General features: G+C 35.6%; 1 protein-coding gene across 3 annotated transcripts in view; it reads left to right on the plus strand.

Moving 5' to 3' along the window:
• Positions 1-875: 875 nt before the first annotated feature.
• Positions 876-19,285, plus strand: part of LOC120776200 (voltage-dependent calcium channel type A subunit alpha-1) — a 119,605-nt gene continuing 101,195 nt past the window's right edge. For all 3 annotated transcript variants that reach the window (XM_040106832.1, XM_040106833.1, XM_040106831.1), the window contains exon 1: positions 876-2,345. The gene's annotated coding sequence lies outside the window, so the exon portion shown is untranslated. The remainder of the gene's footprint in view (positions 2,346-19,285) is intronic.

The raw sequence follows: 19,285 nt of genomic DNA on the forward strand, positions 1-19,285 counted from the left end.
CACAAAAATAAAATAATGAGGATAAAGTAAAGAAGAAGAATCCTATAGAGCGCAGAGAAATCACAACCACATAAAATGTGTGAGAGACTTTAGTGCACGACTGGAAGTGGTAAATCGAAAGGAAGTAAAACTTAACGAAGGATTGCGCACGTGCTGGCATAGAAACTCTTATTCACACACTGGATTACTAGTGCATGCGTGCACGAAGTAAACATGTGGTGAAGGTTGAAGGGAATGCCGATAACAGCGCTGGAATGTTATGGTGAATAAAGCCCACCAACACATAACGAATGTGTGCGTGTGTGAATCCTTGCTGTGATAAATGAAAATAATGTAATGTGTTGGCCTTAGTGTGTGTGAGCATAAAACTGAAGATATAAATAAAAACGAATTGCGTGATGACGAAGACAATGCGAACGCGTTGTCGTTGTTTATGGCAGCGCTGCCGACTGCACAGCTTCGCAGCCCAACAATGACAGTGCAGCGACACTGCTGGGCACGGTGTCGGCGGGGGTTTGGTTTCGTTGTACACACATACATTCATTCACACATTTTTTGAAGATTTTAAAGGGACGAATAAAGAATTTGAATGTTTGAAAAATTCGTACGTTGCCAAAAGTCGTTGCTGTGCAATTGAGGAAATATACTTCTGACAAAAAGTTCAGGAAGTTAGTCAGCGCACGGAGCACAGAAACGTGTTTCAGAAAATAAAAACTGTTTCAGAGTTTATTAATACTTGTTTTTGCTATTTCTAAGGGAACGATTTAATGTGGTGAAACACAGAGATATTAAACAAAACAAAAAAACCGAATTAATTGAAAATAGCTTGCAGCAAATAGAAAAAAGTTACAAACACAATTTTTTACAGTAAAATAAGTGCATAGAAATAAAAAAGTTAAATACAAGTAATTGTTTATAAAATAATCAAATCAAAGCCAGGCGTATCACGCACACCACTGCCTCCCCAATAAAAAAAATAAAATTAAAATAAAAATTGCGTGAAAATTAAAAAAAAAATGTATCTCCAATATCTCTACATACTGCAATGTATGCAGGTGTGAGTGTGTGTGCGTGTGTTTATGTTTGCAAATCGCCAAAATCGTCGCAATTCTCATCTGTAAAATTAAACCTCAACTCATCATAATCAACCAACAACACCTGTAAATATTCAACAACAAACAAGCGTAGCCCAATTGTGGCCGACTATATACTACCTAAAAAGCTAAAACATATACAAATAAATATCGCCAAGTCTGGCGTGTATACCGAAAAATTTAATTGCAATTGAAGTTTACTAATGAATGCAAAAATATATAACAACTTTCAGCCGCATTAAATTATAAGAAGAGCAACATTGCAAATATGTGTAAATAAACATTTTCTAATTAATCTGTGATTTCTGTGATTTATTTTCTCTCGCATTGAATTTGCAAAAAACCAGAAAATTTGTGATTTTGCAACTTATGCTAAATACAAAGATCAAACAAATCAGCGGGTGAAAGTCAAAAGTCAAAGTAAGCTTCAACTTGGGTTACCGCTCACAGTGGTGACATATAGTGGCATTGAATTATATTAATCTAGTGAAATAGTAAATTAATCAAAAGTAAAAAACTAAACTAACCTGATATAAATACTAATAATAATACAACATAATAAATGCTTAAGCAATAAGTTACTGTAAATAAATGCAACAAGGTAGAAACTCCGTATACTCATCGAACCAAAGGATTCATCTTAACTTAATAATAACCAATGCAACGGCGATTAGAAACCACACTTAAGCAAAAAATAAGCATTAACGCACGGGAAATATAACTGCTAGTCAACAACAGCAACAAATTAACTGAAGCTAATTAGTGTAAATCGTCCATTACGTAGCTTGTGTATATAACAACTGCACACGCCTACCGCCTACTACGTATATAAGCATTTACATCGCTGACTGCTGCGTCAAAACTGCAGTACATACATACAAACGTAAACATTTACGCGCTTGGCGGCGTTTAGTTAAATTTGTCATTTTTGTATAGCTTGAGATTCGCCACTAACCAAAAAAAAAAAAACACAAATAAACTTGTTTATTGCTTCGTTAATTTTGCAAAATAGAGTTTCCTTCGCCGTAAACGTCTGCTTCGAATTTTCTGTTCGTTTCACTTCGTATTTATCTTCTTCTTCGATCAACGCGTTAAACTGTTCGTGTCATCAGTGTTAAATGTCAAATAGTCGATTGCTTGCCACGTAAATGACGTGTCAATCCGGAGAAATGAGTGTAGTCGTGCATCTGGTGTAGCACAACTATGGCCAAGCGGTCTTCTATAAACCATCAGAATTTGGATACATTGACGGTAGGTGCACAGCTCCTCGCATAAGAATATACATAACCTTTGCTATATGAGTAAGTCATTTTTATAAAAGCTTTTGCCGTGAAAACCAATGTAGAATGGCATTAAATGCATTACTTAGTGGTCCCTTCCGAAACACGATTGCGTAAAATATACCTTAGAATTATTAAGTATGTATATTTATATTTTCCAGTATTTTCATTATTGCACTTTGGGAAAAATTAGTCTTTTTATGGGTATTTGTTACTGGGATATCAACTGACTAAGTCCGTTGTGATACTTAGTATACCCATAAAATTGATCGTAAAGGTCCTCGTAAATCGACGAAACACTTCGAGACGACCACAAATTTGTTGAGACGGCTAATGTCAGTTTCGCAAATGTCTCTTGCATCGCCGAAGCTACGACTGCCGAGATGCTTCAATCTTAGTCTCGCAAAAATTGCACAAAAAAAATAGAAGTAGCTGAATGTTTCCACCTCAGCTTTAATAACTTGCATTCGTTGGGATTTTAAAACTTACAGCAAGAATGCCTATTGAACAATGTACAGTAAGAACTCCTACTACCGCGGCAACATACACTTTGCTAAGGGCAAGTGGTTTAGTAGGTTTTCTACGTTCTACGCTAGGCCAGAAGGCTACTCGCAGTCACGCAGAGGTTGGTCGTCAACCAAAGCTTGCTAATCGCACGCGAGATAAATAGGTCCAGTACTAGAACGCAAGATGACAACGGGAACCCAATTTGTTCATATTCCGATATGAGCAAGGTAAGCGTTCCCCCTCTAACTAGCTCATCGACTATGAAGTTTCCACGCTCTAGGAACCCAAACGAGCCTTATATTGAAGTAGCTTGGTCCAAATGTTCAGAGAAGCAATTGCAGAATTAGAGAATTGTAGTGTGTTCTTTTTTGGACCGTTTCAAATACCTAGCTTCTCTGAGCCTTAGAGCGACCATCGCAGCAATGCACATGCAGGAAGTATCTATGGATGCTGGTGTAAAATGGCATTAACTGCTTTTGTTGATGAGAGTCCCCACCTCTTCCCTACATCTCCTCTACAATCAACAATAAAAGGCAAGCAATGCCTTTTTTGCGCTATCCTCATTATTTTGCCTCCATTAATGCTTTTCATCAGGGATAAGAGCCAGGTATTTTACTTTATAAGCAATTTAAAGGCATGAGCCTCCGAAAAAGGGAGGAGAGACAGGTCTGGATTTTCACCTCCTGATAAATAAAACCATTTCAATTTACTTGGATTGACAGTTTAGCCATTTCTAAACGACCAGTGACCAGTATGATATTATGTTGAGGTTCTTTTGGGTTAGCTCGTAGGTGGTATATAGCAATTTTCCTTTAACCAAAAGAACAAAGTCATCTGCGCAGACGGTCATTTGACAGCTTCGTTTCTCGAGTCCTTTGAGTAGGTCGCTAACCACCAAGATTCAAAGCAGTGGGCAAAAAAGGGAGGGGTGCCCTGTTAATTTTTTTGGATGTATTTGCTCTACCCCAGTTCGCTACTATCGTTCTGTCGCAATATCTCCTCTTGTATAATAAAAAAGAAGTTGGTCTTTTCTGATAGCTGTTACTAATTTAAAGAGATCTTTAAACAAATGTTCTAATACCTGCTAGCAAAATGGATTGAAATCAAGTTGACAGTTTCAATTATATGCATAAAATCTGTGCTTTTCTGTAACTGTTAACGGTAAATCAAAGTAGCACTAAGGAAATTCATAATGTTATAATAATTTCCTTTAACAGTCGCTGCTGATCTTTTACCCTTTCAAAATCGTAGAATAAAAATTATTGTATGCGGACACCGTAATTTAGATGCCATTTGCCAAATGAGTGTTGCTTTCGGCTTCGATTTGGTTCAACGACAGGGATACATCCCACTCGGATGACTGTCAATAGAATTTCGGACCATGCTCCATCTATTATTACAGCAAAAACACAAAACTTCTAGTTTATAATGAGCACTGAAGCGAATATTACATTCGGTGAGATGTTTGAGTGATTCATTGGGTATTTACCCATTGAATTATATTTATTAATATATTATATATATGTACATATTTTTCTTCGAACAAAATTACACATTTCTATAACACAAGTTTATATCTATTTCGGTTTTAAACGAAAAATACCATAAAATGCTTTGCTCCATTCAATGTTCCAACAGAAACTGTAGTAAAAGGAATAGGACAAATACATTTCGAATTGGATTTTGAATTCAATTGTAACAAATAATAATGTAACTACAATGGTAATATGAAGAGATTTAGTCAAAGGCTCTCAACCAAACTCTGTTTTGGTCTTAATCACTTAAACTACACAGCCCGACGAAATTAAAAAAAAATTTTTGCTTCTTTGAATTTATCAACTGATTCTAGTTAACTTGTGCGCGCTGAATTCAAATCTGTAATCAGTTTGTCTCTATCAGCTTTAGTTTTCATGATTACAGATTTGAATTCAGTGCACCCAAATTAACTAGAATCAGTTGATATATTCAAAGAAGCAAATTGAGTGTTGGCCTGTGCTATTTTCTGTCGACGTTTAGTTGGTGTTGCCAATCTAGAAAGTGAAGAGCTAACAGATAATCACACCTTTGAAAATTTTTAAACGAAGTTGTTGCTTTCAAAAATGTGAATCCATTGGAACTTCCTAACAGACTACAATATTTATGGCTGTAACGGGATTCTTAAATACTATGAAAACATATTTTTGTGCAGTAGATACTTAAAACATAAATGATTAAAGAGGAGCAAAAGGCTTTAAAATTTTAATTTTTACTCAAAAACTATATTCTTAAGAATCGACTGTTGATCGAAATATTTCCGACGGCCCCTTATTTTTATGTTTTACTGTTTCCAAGTTATAGTTGAACTCTTTCAGTTTTTTAAGAACACATTTTTCAGTTTCCTAAGTACTTGTACAAAATAAAAGATTTGGAAAACCACGAGAATATACATAAAGCAACTATATTTACGGATAGCCATGCGGCGCTACTGGCCTTGGCATATCAGACATAAGTAGCTTCATCGAAACCTCAAAATGGTTTGAGAGACAAGGTGAAACGTGATAGCAGATACAGAAGGTTCTACGAATAGTGTATCAAAATGGCAATACAAGTGCTAATTGAGCCCGATAGACAACAGGGCTGCACTCCTCTCTACCTATCTACCTGAATGGACAAGTTCTTTTCTATTTCTTTACTCTTGACTGAATTTAAATTTTAATAATAATTAACTGAAGAATATCCAGCAGTGATCCGACATGGTCCACAACGAGATTGTCTGTGTCTGTTGATAGCGTGAGGTCCAGCACTTCCTCCCACCCCGGAAGCCTATCAGAGCTTGAGAAAATAAAGGTTGGCTTATCGCCCTTGTTGCAAATACTTAGATTGCTATTCAGAATATACTGCAAGAGTGACTCACCTCTGGTGTTTATACTGGAGCTACCCCCATATAGTGTGCCTTGCGTTTGCATCACACCCTATTAGGACATCTTCCTTCCTGTTGTCCTCTACTAGTCTGGTGAGCGGTGCCGGTGGCATGTCCTCGTATTGGGCCAAGTAGGCCGAAACCAAGAAGAATGGATTTTCCTTCTGTTCCACCTTTACCACTGTGATATCTGCTGTGCTGTAATTAGGACAAAGAAATGCATTTCTACTGCTATTGATAGGGATGCATGCTCTAGGTTTACCTTTGTTTCGTGTATAAAAAACGGTTATAGTTGCTGCTGTTTAGCCTCTTAATGGTGTCTTCATTAACCTAGGGCTCCTGTATTAGGCTGATGTCGATACCCCTCTCGATTATGAGGGTTGCCAGGTTCGCTGTAACACTCTTCGAGTGCTGCAGGTTGGCCTGTACGCTTAAGTTATTGGGCATCTCGGGTTTCGTTGATGCCCACATTCCGTAGCAACTGGCTGTCGTCGTCGACCTCTTCTCTGTTGTCTTCGTCAGCCGCTTTGTCGCCTTGGAAGATTTTTAGCCTGGCCTTGCGAATTTCAAAGCTGATTTTGTAGTCAGTCCTCTTAAGAGCCTCAACGGACTCATCGCAAATGGCCACCAGAATTGGTCTACTTGCTTTGTTCGGTTTTTCCTCCTTGATCAGCTGCCACTCATCTATACCAGGTATAGCTTTGTTTTGCGACTTGATGCACCACAGGAGTTTTTCGGAGTTTTACTAAAAATATAATAGCAAACATTTTCATGCGACGTGTGAGGTACTTTCAACTATATATGTATGTCATTGAAAGCATCTTTGTCAGCGAACAAAGATGTCGGATTTCAATAAAAGTTGTGTGATATTGAAATTTTATAAAGACTGAGAAATACGAGTACTTTCTTTCTACGGTGCGATCGAAGGTAAAGCTAAAACTGCTAAGATAATATTCATTCAATTCTTAATATAAAAATATAATTTATATTCAAACTTATGTTTACATTAATTGATTTTTTAATAAAGTGAGTATGAAATAAACACAGCATAGTTGCTGTTGCCCTTCTTTTCTGTGCTGAAGAAAGTTGTGAGAGGATTAGGGATTCCAATTACTTATACACCTACTGAAAGTTAATTGTTTTAAGCACTCTGATAATTATATGGTTAGGTGTATAAATTCGCAAAACGACAGATATGGGCATACTTTAATATGTATGTACTTTCATTTTTATTTACTTAAAGCATATTCAAATAGGTAGCTTGTGTGCGTCTACAGGGCATTACTATGCACATACAATGTATGTATTTAGTTGTAAATAGGAGTACACTCTCTCAAGAGAATACTCATCTAACAAATTAAAATGACTGCATATGGTGAAGAAAAATATGTTTATATCGTAAACAGGGTAAATAAGTTTGCTTAGGTGTTTGCAACACCCATCAAGGAAGCGTCGGAGACCCCATAAAATATATACATATATACAAGTCTGTCGCAAAAGAAACAGAACTTTTTAAATATAACTGTTTCTGGTGACGCCACCTATTGGTGTATTTATGAAATAAAAGATTTGATCTCTTGTTGACATTTCGTAAAAATTTTAAGACAATTGGATAACTATGATGAAAAAAGTTTATGGTGGTCAATGGCTATCCTGTAGTAATGTGCATGAACTTTGAATAAAAAAATATAACTTTTGAAAAATAATAATTTTTTGTTGTTTTTTTAACAGTCCTGTTCTTTTGCGACAGATATATTTATATGGATAAATGGTGAGCGTGACGAGCTGTGTCGATTTAGCCATGTCCGTCTGTTTCTTCGTCAAATTTGTAACTCAAGTTTTGAGATATCTAGCTGACATATACTTACACACTTTCTTTTCTCTCTAAGATGTTGCTCATTTGTCTGAACAGCCGATATCTGCCAACCTTAAGTTATAGCTGCCTTACCTCTGATCGATCAAAAGTTAGTTTTTGTGTGGAAAACTTTTTCTTCACGAAATTTTGTATGGTTTATTTTACAAGGCAACGCTTCACAATTCTTGCATGTTGTTTGTATCATTTTATGGCTAGAAACTTCTAGCAAAATGTGTTCCATTGGGTGCAAACGGCTGACCGGTTGCGTTATTGGATTTAGTTATACTGCAACTATATACTTATATACACATTGTATAGTAGTTATAATAAATGCACCTGTAAAGGGTATTACAGCTTTGATGCACTTCAAATTGACGTTTTTTCTTGTTTCTCAGCTAAGTTGTTCTATAAATGAAATGAGAGCTATAAAACGTATGCTCATAGTGTGATTATAATTTCTTTAACGTTTTGGTCTTATTCCACTCAAAGTCTGCCTAAGAATTCATTGATATAAATAAGATCAACTAAGAAAAGCACTCTTGCTGAGCACAAAAAGCGTTGAACGAAAAGTTGGTAACAAATATTTGAGATATTTGATACAAACATATGCAAATGTATAAACGTATGTTTATATATTGACCGGAATAATAAAATGTATATATTCAAATGCAAATATATATACATATATATATATATATATATCTTTACTATTATTTATAGCGGCAGTAGCGACGCGGTGTCGCCTCTTGTAGGTTCAGCAAAGAAAATCTACACAAAACATATTCAACACTTGCCGCTTCATATATACTGTTATATGAATTAAACATATTTTTACATATGCATATTTACATATATATTCATATTAATATATATTCACTCTACACACACTCGCATGTTCAATTCGGAGTCTGCAAGTCTGTAAAAATCACACCATGCGCGATTGTACCAGTCGACAACAGCAGTGGACCAAACAAGTGCCTCACTTGATTTGTAGGGCAAAACTCCAGCTTACTTAAATTCAAATCCAGCACTGAAGTTGGTAGAACCGAAATGTATGTATGGTTTCAGTACACGCATATTTAAAAGCTTCTTGGCCTTCCACGCAGAGTAGCGTATGAAGCAGTCGCTGCGTCAGAAGTAATAAATGAGCCGCATACTAAGTGTATTAGCAAGTGTCGGCGACGAGCGCCGCATCATAGGCGCCACATCATCTTTTGTTATTGTAATTGCTGCTGTAAGTGGGTTATAGGAGCGCCTCAGCCGCCTCAGCCGCATCAATGGTTTCAATGTCGAAATTATGTATACTGTTGGAATGACAACATAGGCTTATGAGTGTTGTTGTGATTTTTATTGTTTTCGAAAAATTTGGCTTTTGTTAGAGTTGACGCACGCTTAGGGAGGCAACAAGAGCAGTAACAAGCGCAAATACAATTTGCACGCTAGCAAAGCGTAATTTCATGCCGAATTGCATACTTTTTGGCGTATGTGCATGCTCTTGTTACTGGTAGGCCATATTTAACGGCTGAATAATGCCACCATACTCAGTCGTGTTGTGCGTTTTGTGTGCATTGTACAAAAAATCTGGAAATCTCATGTGTGCAATATCAGATGATTTACTTCTTTATCGTGTAATTGTAATATATAATGTTGTTGATGATGCAGAAATGAGTGAATGAGGCAAGGAAATCAAAAAAGAACGTTTTTACAAAAGCGTGAATATATTTCGTAAAATATTTGTGCCATTACGCTATAATGCGAGTACATATGTGTGTACTTGTACGCATACAATTTATGTACATATGTTCTTGTGAAAAAATCTATTCGACAACTTTCATTGTATTTGGATCTATGGAAAAAAATGCCAACAAAATGAAACATCATCAAAACAATAGTTAAGTTGAAATATTTACAACGCTCAGCAATTAATTTTTAAACGCGAAACGTCCCGGTGTCAAAGGAATTTTCTAACTTGAATAAAATGTAAATTATGGAATATATTATATTTACTAATAAAATATGTATAGAAATATGTATAACTTTCCAAATCTATCGGCATACCTTTCGCCATATGTCACTCACGCTTATCATTCTTTCAAAACCAGCTGGATTTATAATTTTCCGTAGTTTTCGGAATTGTCGGCGCATAATTCCGACCTCTTTCGGCTTCGGCTCACCTTTGCCACGATATTCGGACGATTGATTGTCTGTTTCCGGGTCGGGAGCATAGGTCGCCAGCGACGATGTTTCTTGAAAAAATTGAATGATTTTGAAACCAATCGTGGTTTCACTTTTCTTAGGCCTGATCTGTCAAAATAATTTTTATTGATCCTTCCGATATTCCAACGAAGTCAGTAAGATGAATGAAGGAAGATTCTCAAGCACCTATCCCTTTAGTTTATTGATCATCATCTGTCAAAATAGTTTTCATTGATCCTTCCGATATTCCATCGATGTCAGTAAGATGATTGAAGTTTCTCAAGCACCAATTCCTTTAATTTATTGATGATCATCCATTGACTTTGATGGCCTTCCTGGACGTGGTTCGTCGTCAACGAGTTGTCGAATGATTTGTATCAGTCGAAAATTATGTTATTAAGAAATCTAAGTAGCGGAGATAATACTAACACTAATGCCATTGTCATGTGTGAAAGTATATTCTATAACAAAACAGGATTTTTGCGATCAACAGTAAATTTAACTCAACTAATCAGTTCAATAAACGTATGTGTACGTATGTGTATCACAAACCACTAAAGCTATATCAATCAAACTTACTGAAAATAAAACCTTAGAGCTCCCCTTCAGTGAAACTGTGTGAATTAGCTGATAACTTCGCTCTCCTCTCATACAAAAATAACTAAAAGCGTAATAACTCACTAAATAAACACGTCTGAATCAATAAATTTCGCGGCCACGATGGCACAGAAAGGCTTCAATGCCAGTTCCAAATGGGACAATGGTCGTCATACTTCCCAGGCTTAGGTGGAATTATAACCAATTTTAACCAACTTTTATACATAACTCTAACTTTCCACAAATAGTACATTTAACGCCATCTCGTGCCAAAAAAATTTCAAAATCGTTACAAAATTACTGAAAATGTTTATCACAGTGGCTGTGGCTGACTTTTTATCGACAATATCTAATCTCTGAAATATATTTTTGATATTCCAAGAGTATCTTATTCTGATAATAAGCCTGATGCCATAGAGCGATAATAATACCTCTGGTCCCATATACTTTACAAATAATTATTATTATATTGATTTTCGGGTTTCCAGCTGATTTCAGATCCAATATTGTGATTGTCTACTTCGGTTACAGCCGATTTTAGCCTTTCTTACTTCATTCTCCAATAAATTTGGGTATGTTAAGTTTGCCATGAAGCAAAAGAAAACGGCGGATACACTTTGAGGTATTTTTAAAAATGATCAGCGTGACGAGTTGAGTCCATTTCGCCATGTCTATCCGTTTGTCTGTATATATGTTAATTAGTCCCTGTTTTAGGGATATCGACCTGAAATTTCGCATTCGCCTTTTTCTCCCCAAGAAGCTCATTTGTCAAGACCGCCTATGCCAGACCACTATAGCATATAACTGCCATACAATCTGATCGATCAAAATCAAGCTCTTTATGTAGCGAGCAAATGCCATCGTTATTCAAAAAAAGTTTATACACTATCGTTCCAAATATGATAGTAAAATGAAGGTGATCGAGATATGTGGTTTAGAGCATGCTGATGTTAGTATTATATTTTGCAGCAGCCTCCGAACATAGCTTAGATGTTGGTTTAGTATGCAAACTCTATGTTATAGACCTCTCGTTACTGAGGGGATGCATTTATTGCGTGGAAGGTATTTCCGCTACATTGTGACCTATATTACACATACCTACATTCATATATCTGTTCCGTACAACTTTTCAGAGGTGTACCTGCATGTTTTTGTTTCCATTTAGTGTGCAATAAATAGAGAAATAAATATCAAAACCATAAAAGGCAATAAAAAAGACAGCTACTAACGAAGTGCATTGCACCTTGCTTGTACCTCTTTACATACAATTATACATATCTGTCCAGCCGCCCAGAAATATGCACTTATTTACATGTATACACATGTATACACATGTATATAAGTTGAGGGTAAGTGCACCAACGTCAAGCACTAGGACAGACGGTTTAGTACTTTCGAGTCTTTTTACCTTCCACCGGATATATTTGTGTACCGCTACTATAATATTGAAATGTATGGAAACACACACACATATGTGTGTATATATGGTATACTATATATAGGCATAGACTTTGCCAAGTATATGCTTTGGAAAGTACGAGAATGGATTAAATTGTGAATGTATATTAAGATAATTAAAAATATTACCCAAGTAATGCTTGATGAATTGGAAATACTTTCATTACAATGAAATGAAAGGGAGATATAATATGTACTTGCAAAGTACATATATATAATTTCTTAACAAGCGAACGAACCATGGCTTGTGCAACGGTTTTGATTTATTTAGTTTTACGTAGCGTCTTATTCCCTTGCAAAATGGTCATTTTAACATAATATATCAATGAAACTCTCATGTGACATTTTTCGTTAATTATGTTTTAGGGTTTTCAATTGAATCTGAAAATTGCTTTTCTTGTTGCAGCATCTCTCATGATTTTTGTTTTAAGTTAATTCAACATTGATGAAACTATTCCTGGCAATGTTTCCGTGGATGTATACTTCTATTTAATTTGGTATCAGGTCTGCTTTCAGCATTAACTCAAAACACTGTACAACAATCGGCTGGTTATTTGATTAATAAAAATCACACAGAGATAAATATATCTCCGTTTTTCGAAGATACTCCTCGAAATCGGTAAACATTCAATACAATACTTGCATATTGTTTTAATTAAGGGGGTATTCTGGTCTAGAAGCATGAATTTCAGATAATTTTTAAAGTCTCGTAAAAAAAGGCAATTAATATTTTTAATATCCATTTTTTATTAGTTATTTGTCAATTTTAGAAGAGTACAGAAAAAAATTAAAAACTAAAAAAAGTAATAAATTTCAAAAATTATGAGCTGACGAAGTGGGGGGTCTCTAAAAATTTTCACGTGGCCATAACCATGATTTCAACCCTCCTAGTTATCTGAAACCAAAAAAAAAAGATTGTTATTTTAGAATAATGTCCCAATAGCCGGAACTACGGAAAAGTGGGAACATTTTTTTTCACAAAATGGCGACTGCCTGAAAAAAAAGTTTTTTTGGATCACTTTTTCTGACTATTTCGAATTTTTTAAAAATAATAAAAATAAAAATTTGGGGATGGGGCTAGTTCCAACCATAGACAAGCTTATAAAGAAGACTCTATAAAAATTTCAAGTAAATCGGTCTAGTAGAACCTGAGAAATCGTGGGTATCGTTCCGATAAAGTCAGTTTAAAGTTTAGGATACAATTCTAGTAAACACGGACGCCACGTCACAAAATCGGCTGGATCTTCGAAAATAAGTCGAATTTTGAAAAATCCTTCCAAGGTTAAATTTTTGAAAGTCTATACTTTCAAGATATGCAAAAAAAATCGATTTTTTCATAATCCTAGACAAGAATACCCCCTTAAAGCAAATATCAAACGCAGTGGCGGTAACATTTTATATGTGACTGAACTCAAAAATCTTTTTGAAGTAAAAACTTTTAAAATAACTAAAGTAAACATTTAATTTGTTTTAGAGAAGCATTGGTAAAAACCTTCATTTTTAATAATAAGATTTAAAACAGCGAATTTCAATAATTCGGATGTGTTCGACAGAATCGAAGGAGGTGTTCTATTTAGTTGGTCTCGTTCCAGGTACTGACTAATTTAATTTAATTTTGCTTTATTTATTTAACCTCATCCTATATACCTCCCCAATCGGACTTATCTAAATATATGATGCATGATTCTTTTTATAAATATTGCTATGTCGATGACAAACAATTCAGAATCAATAATGCTTTCGGAAATTTCAATTTACCGTGTGCTCTTGGAAAGCTATATTTTACCAATTTCCAATCGGTCATACTTTTCTGAAGTTTTAGAAAAAATGTCGAAGTTGGGTTTTAAACAAATTACTTTCATTCCGAATAGAAAATAATATTTAGATTTAGTATGCGTTCATACAACTTCAACTTGTATTGTTATTCAGAGTTACCCTCTTGTGCTACCAGAGGGCTCGTTTCATCCTGCTATGGAAATAAATGTTGAAATCATAGGCAACTTACTTGATAATATGTAGTCACTAAAGTTAGTAAGCTTCGGTGAGTGGTTTAAAAATGCAAAAATAGGTAAATCTATACTAACACACTTGATTGAAATTATGAACCTTGTATCATTGCGTTCTAGCGAATATAAGCCTTCAGATGTTATATGTAGGTTACCTTTTATAATTCGAGATTAAAGAGCAAATCCAAATATAAATCAACGAAAATCGCTTTATTGTTTTACAAAATATTCTCTACACTTTTTCGTGCATTTGAACTAATTATCAAAGAATTTTTGCCATTCTGATGGAGCTATTCCTGAAACATGCGTTCTGAACGCATCAACCGCCCCTTCAGGTGTCGAAAAACGTTGACCTCTTAGTTTATTTTTTTTTTGTACGGAAAAAATTAGTCATTTGTTGCCAAGTCAAGACTTTTCGGTGGATTACTAATCAAATCGATATTTTAAGTGCTCAAAAATACACTTGTTTCAGCCGATGTGAGGGAGCTCGCATTGTCATGTTGAAGAACGATCCGTCTTCGGTGGTTGGTTTTCCTGATTTCTTAAAAGGCAATTGGAAAAAGCGTGGTTGTATACCACTCAAAATTTACTATTATGCGTTTCTCGTGTGATATGTTAAGTTTTTCCAAAAAAATTTGCAACCATTTACTTGGAAGTGCGTTAAAAACATTTGCTGGATTCAGCTTGGAACCAACATACAGTAGACTGCTGTTGACTTTCATGCTCCTACGTGTAAATCCATGATTCATCACCTATAACGATATCACAGACGTGTTTCGAAGCACCATTATCGTAATTTTTCAACATTTAACTCGATCAATCGACAGGGATCAGTTTTTGAGCGTTTGACAAATTGTTGTTGATCGAACAAAAAAAAAAACAATTTGTCTGCAATCTTATGTTCATGCAGTAGTGAATGTACCAATGCCTATAGTTGTCTCAAAATCACAATAGGCCGTATGACGATCTAGCACTATCAGTTTGTGAACAGCATCAATAGTTTCCAGAACAACAACTGATTTTGGACCACCTTCACAAAATTCCTCTAGGAAGGGATCTAGGACCTCGAGTGGATAGAGCATACCATAGATAAACACTGCTCCTTGAGGGATCTTTATAGTCAAAAATAGAAAAAAGTTCATTTGAATTTAATTCAGATATAATATATATAAGGTACTGAGGTACTACTATTCGGTAATGAGGGCTTGAAAAGTTATAGTCTAATTGCGGCAGTTTTAAGATCGACATCTTCATTTTTGATTTATATATTTTGAAGTGAAAAAGTCAGAATTTTATTTTTAAGTGACCGTGGATGCTTCGTAAAATGATTTTTGGTTTAGTTATACCACTTTATATTTTGTCATTTAACGGTATTTGGTTGGGGTGAACAATAGTCCGTTTTCGCCCATATTCAGTATGATTCTTCTCAGGTTGTCAAGGAACACCTGAGATCAAGATATCTTAATTCTTACTAAAGCTATCGCTTGTATATATGTATATACTATACATCCTGTCGCCTCGTCACGTTATCATTGTGACATATCTCGATTATGTAGTTTTAGCTGTTACAAGGAACCGTCATATGAGTAAAAATATAATATCGTTTGCAAGATGCTGCAAGAGTATGAAAATTTTAGACTCATGATATACGTATGATTTATTATGGTCTGTTTGTCGTAGTTAGAAATTTTGACCTTCCCCTAATCCCACATCCAATAAGAGTTCTCCGGGTCTCCAGTTAACTTGATGTCATATCCAACACTTAATATACGTATGTATGTATATTAATAAAAATCAGAAATATTCATTTGTATTTAGTTCAAAATGTTTAAGGCTCCGGATTACTTTATGCACAATATCATCAACATCAATTATAATCAATTCTGATCTATGATTAAAATGTGATATTTGGTCAAATTTTAATTCTTCGAATATTGGACTCTGAGCAATTTTTGGTCGTCAGTCGAAAACAATCCGTGAACACATCTTTCGTAAGCCCAAATGTTCGGTCAAAATACGATAAATCGTTGTTCTGGAGATGTTCATCCATTTCCACGAATTTCAATAATGATTTCGGCTGATTTTTGATGAATTCACGCACAGTTTCGATGGAATTTCCGATAATCATGGATTTTGATTGGCCCACATGTTGATCGTCATTTATGTCCCCACGACCACTTTGAAAACGTTGAAACCACTCGTGCACTCTGCTACGGGATAGGCAATCATCGCCATAAACTTGTTTCATCAATTGAAACGTTTCGGTAAAAGTTTTACCAATTTAAAAACAAAATTTAATGTTGGCTCTTTGCTCGAAGCTCATTTTCGCACCGTTAACACAAACATACTGACACTTATAACGCAATAACTATTTCGAACATAATCTAGCACTGAGCGTGATGCCAAGATATTGTATTGGAATATGGTATGCAGACATCTAAAATACTTATAGGTTGATAAGTGATTCTTTTTTTTGTAAAATTTACATGAACCGATTTGCCACCGTTTAGTTTTATTCTCCATTTTTTAGTCCAACTTACTACAGAGTTGATTGTATGTTGTAGGTTTATCGCAGCTTTTTCTACTGTTTTTTCGACGCATAGTATTGCGGTGTCTTCAGCAAAAGTGGCAGTCATACTGTTTGGTGCTAACGGTAAGTCTCTTGTATACAGAATATATAAAATTGGAGCTAAGATACTTCCCTGAGGAACTCCTGCCTCAATTTCTTTTAGTTTGGAGAATTCATTTCCTTGTTTTGCACGGAAAAATCTCACGGTGATATACGATTCTAAAAGAGCACAATACTCAATCGGAAGACATGATTTTAGTTTTTGCATAAGGCCTTCGTGCCATACCTTGTCATACGCTTGTGCAACGTCAATGAATACAGCTGAGCATACGTTTCCCTCTTCCAGGGATTTTTCTATTTCTGATGTTATTCTGTGAATTTGTTCTATTGTTGAATGCTTGTTTCAAAAACCGAACCGATGCGATGGGATTAACTGCTTTTCGTCGATTATAGATTTTAATCTTAGATAAATCAATCTTTAAAAAAGTTTTGAGATTTGTGGAAGTAGTGAAATTGGTCTAGTTGACGACGTGAGGTCCCTGTCCTGGCTTATCAACCGTAACAACTTCGGCAACTTTGCAAAAGCTGGGAAAATGTGTCAGACGGATTGCTGTATTGAAAAGATAGGTAAGCTTCCGTAAACATTTGTATGGTAACTGCTTAAACACTTCAGCTGTAATTAAATCGAAGCCATCTGCTTTCTTAACTTTGAGCTTTTTAATTTCACTTTTAAGTTCACAGATGGTGATTGCTGGGATTGTTGTATGATTCTGTTGCATACTACTGAGGAACGCGATTTCACAATCATAGTTTGGACGAAAGGCTTCAGCTAACTGTTTTGCAAATGCATTAGCCTTATCACAATCACTTCTAGCCCATGTATTGGAAGCAATTTTTAGTGGCGCAACGTGGTTTGTTGGACGTTTCAGATACTTTGTACTTTTCCAGAGTAATCATCTTTTTGTCAGCGGATAGCTGAGATAAATATTTATTAAATGACTCATTCTTAATATGAGCGATTTCTCGTTTTAATTCAGCTGTTGCCTTTGCTGTTGCCCTTATTAAGATTAGTTTCGTTGAGTGGTGAGCGGGTTTGTTGCCATTTCCGTCGTAACTTTCTTTTCTTAATTAAAAGGATTTTTATTTCTTTAGGGTAATTTGAACCTATAATTTTCCGCTTTATCTCCGGAGTATTATCTCAAGCGGCTTGTTGAATTTCTTTCGTAAATAAGTTAACTTCTAACTCTAGTTGTTCAATTGTTGTGATTTTTTACAATTTTTTTTAGTCTGAAGTATTTGTTTGAACGAAGTCCAGTCCGTATTTTTGTTGTATAGCTTCAGACTAAGATCTCTTTTAATGACTCTTTCACTTAGTGTTAAATATAATGGGGAGTGATCAGAGCTTAGATCTAATCCACCTTCTATTTCTATGAAATTCGGAGATATCTTCCTGGTTATAAAGAAGTCTATGACATCTTAGTAAGTTGGTGGTGCTGTCGATACAAACTCACACCCGGTTTCTTGAGCTGCCTGGAATATGTCTCCAGTAAACATGCTTAGCGTTAAAGTCGCCAGCCATAATAAATTTGTGCGTGTGCATATTGAGAAGTTCTTTATAAGTATTCTTCAACGAGGATTTTGTATCTCGGCGGGCAATGTATTGCAGTAATTGACAAGGGCTGGTTCATTGCTTTTAATGTAATAGTTGTGATTTGAATATTGTGCGTACTGATTTTTCTATACTCATAATGTTGAATGCTGTTTTTAAAAACAATAGTGCCTCCCATCGCACAATTACTAGGGTGGATTGTATGATAGATATCATAGTTTTTAAAAGTTATATGGCTGTGTCTCGTAAAATGAGTTTCGGGTTTTATACATACATCTATTTTTTATTTTTGTACAATAAGTTGAAGTTCTTCTTAGTGCTTTAATAGTCCATTTGCATTCCATGAGAGAGCAGCATTCATGACTAAGATTTTGTTTTATTTTTAATTTTTTTGAGGTTATTTAAACGGTCGCACAGATCGATATTGAATTTTTCTTGTTTATTTAATATATCAAGGATTTGAGTTAGTAGGTCTTCGGTCATCTTTGTGTTTTCTTCGTTCACCACGTTTGAGTTGTTTTTCAGTACTTCAGAAAAAGTGAGCTTACTCGTCTGTACACGATTCTGCTTGTTGACAGTACTTTTATTACCAATGGGTGGATTATTTGATGTACTGGGCAAATTTATGGAAACTTTTTGTTTTTTCAAGGCCTTGTTACGAATGCTTTGAAGCTCCTTGGCAACAATGCATCCTCTGTAGTTTGCTGGATGGCTTTCGCCACTTTTACAGCATTTTGATTTTTCTGAGTTTGGTTTTGGCGGGGGCAGTCATCATAGGCGCGCTCCAAGCGCTCATAGAAGGCATCTTTGGTCACTTCGTCGTTCTCTTCCGTCGGGGCGTGGGCGATATGTCGCTTTGATGCAGATTGTGACTACACATTCATTCGACGGAGTGAATTATAGTACTCGGCGATGGAGTCTTTCTCCCACCACGAATCCCACACCAAACTTGCGCTCCTTTATATGGCCACTGTAGTAAATGCCACAAGGACCTACTCGTCTCAGTCCTTGATCCGTCCATCGCATTTCTTGGACGGCGGTGATGTCAGCCTTTATTGTCACGAGGACATCAACCAGCTGGGCAGCGGTACCTTCCCAATTAAGGGACCGGACATTCCAGGTGCATGCCCTCAATTCATAGTCCTTATTTCGTTTGCCATGGTTGTCATCAAAAAGGGGGGTCTCTAATCCGAGGCTGGTTGTTAGTTTTCATCG

Source organism: Bactrocera tryoni, chromosome 4 (assembly GCF_016617805.1).
Source record: "Bactrocera tryoni isolate S06 chromosome 4, CSIRO_BtryS06_freeze2, whole genome shotgun sequence".
NCBI classification, from domain to species: domain Eukaryota; kingdom Metazoa; phylum Arthropoda; class Insecta; order Diptera; family Tephritidae; genus Bactrocera; species Bactrocera tryoni.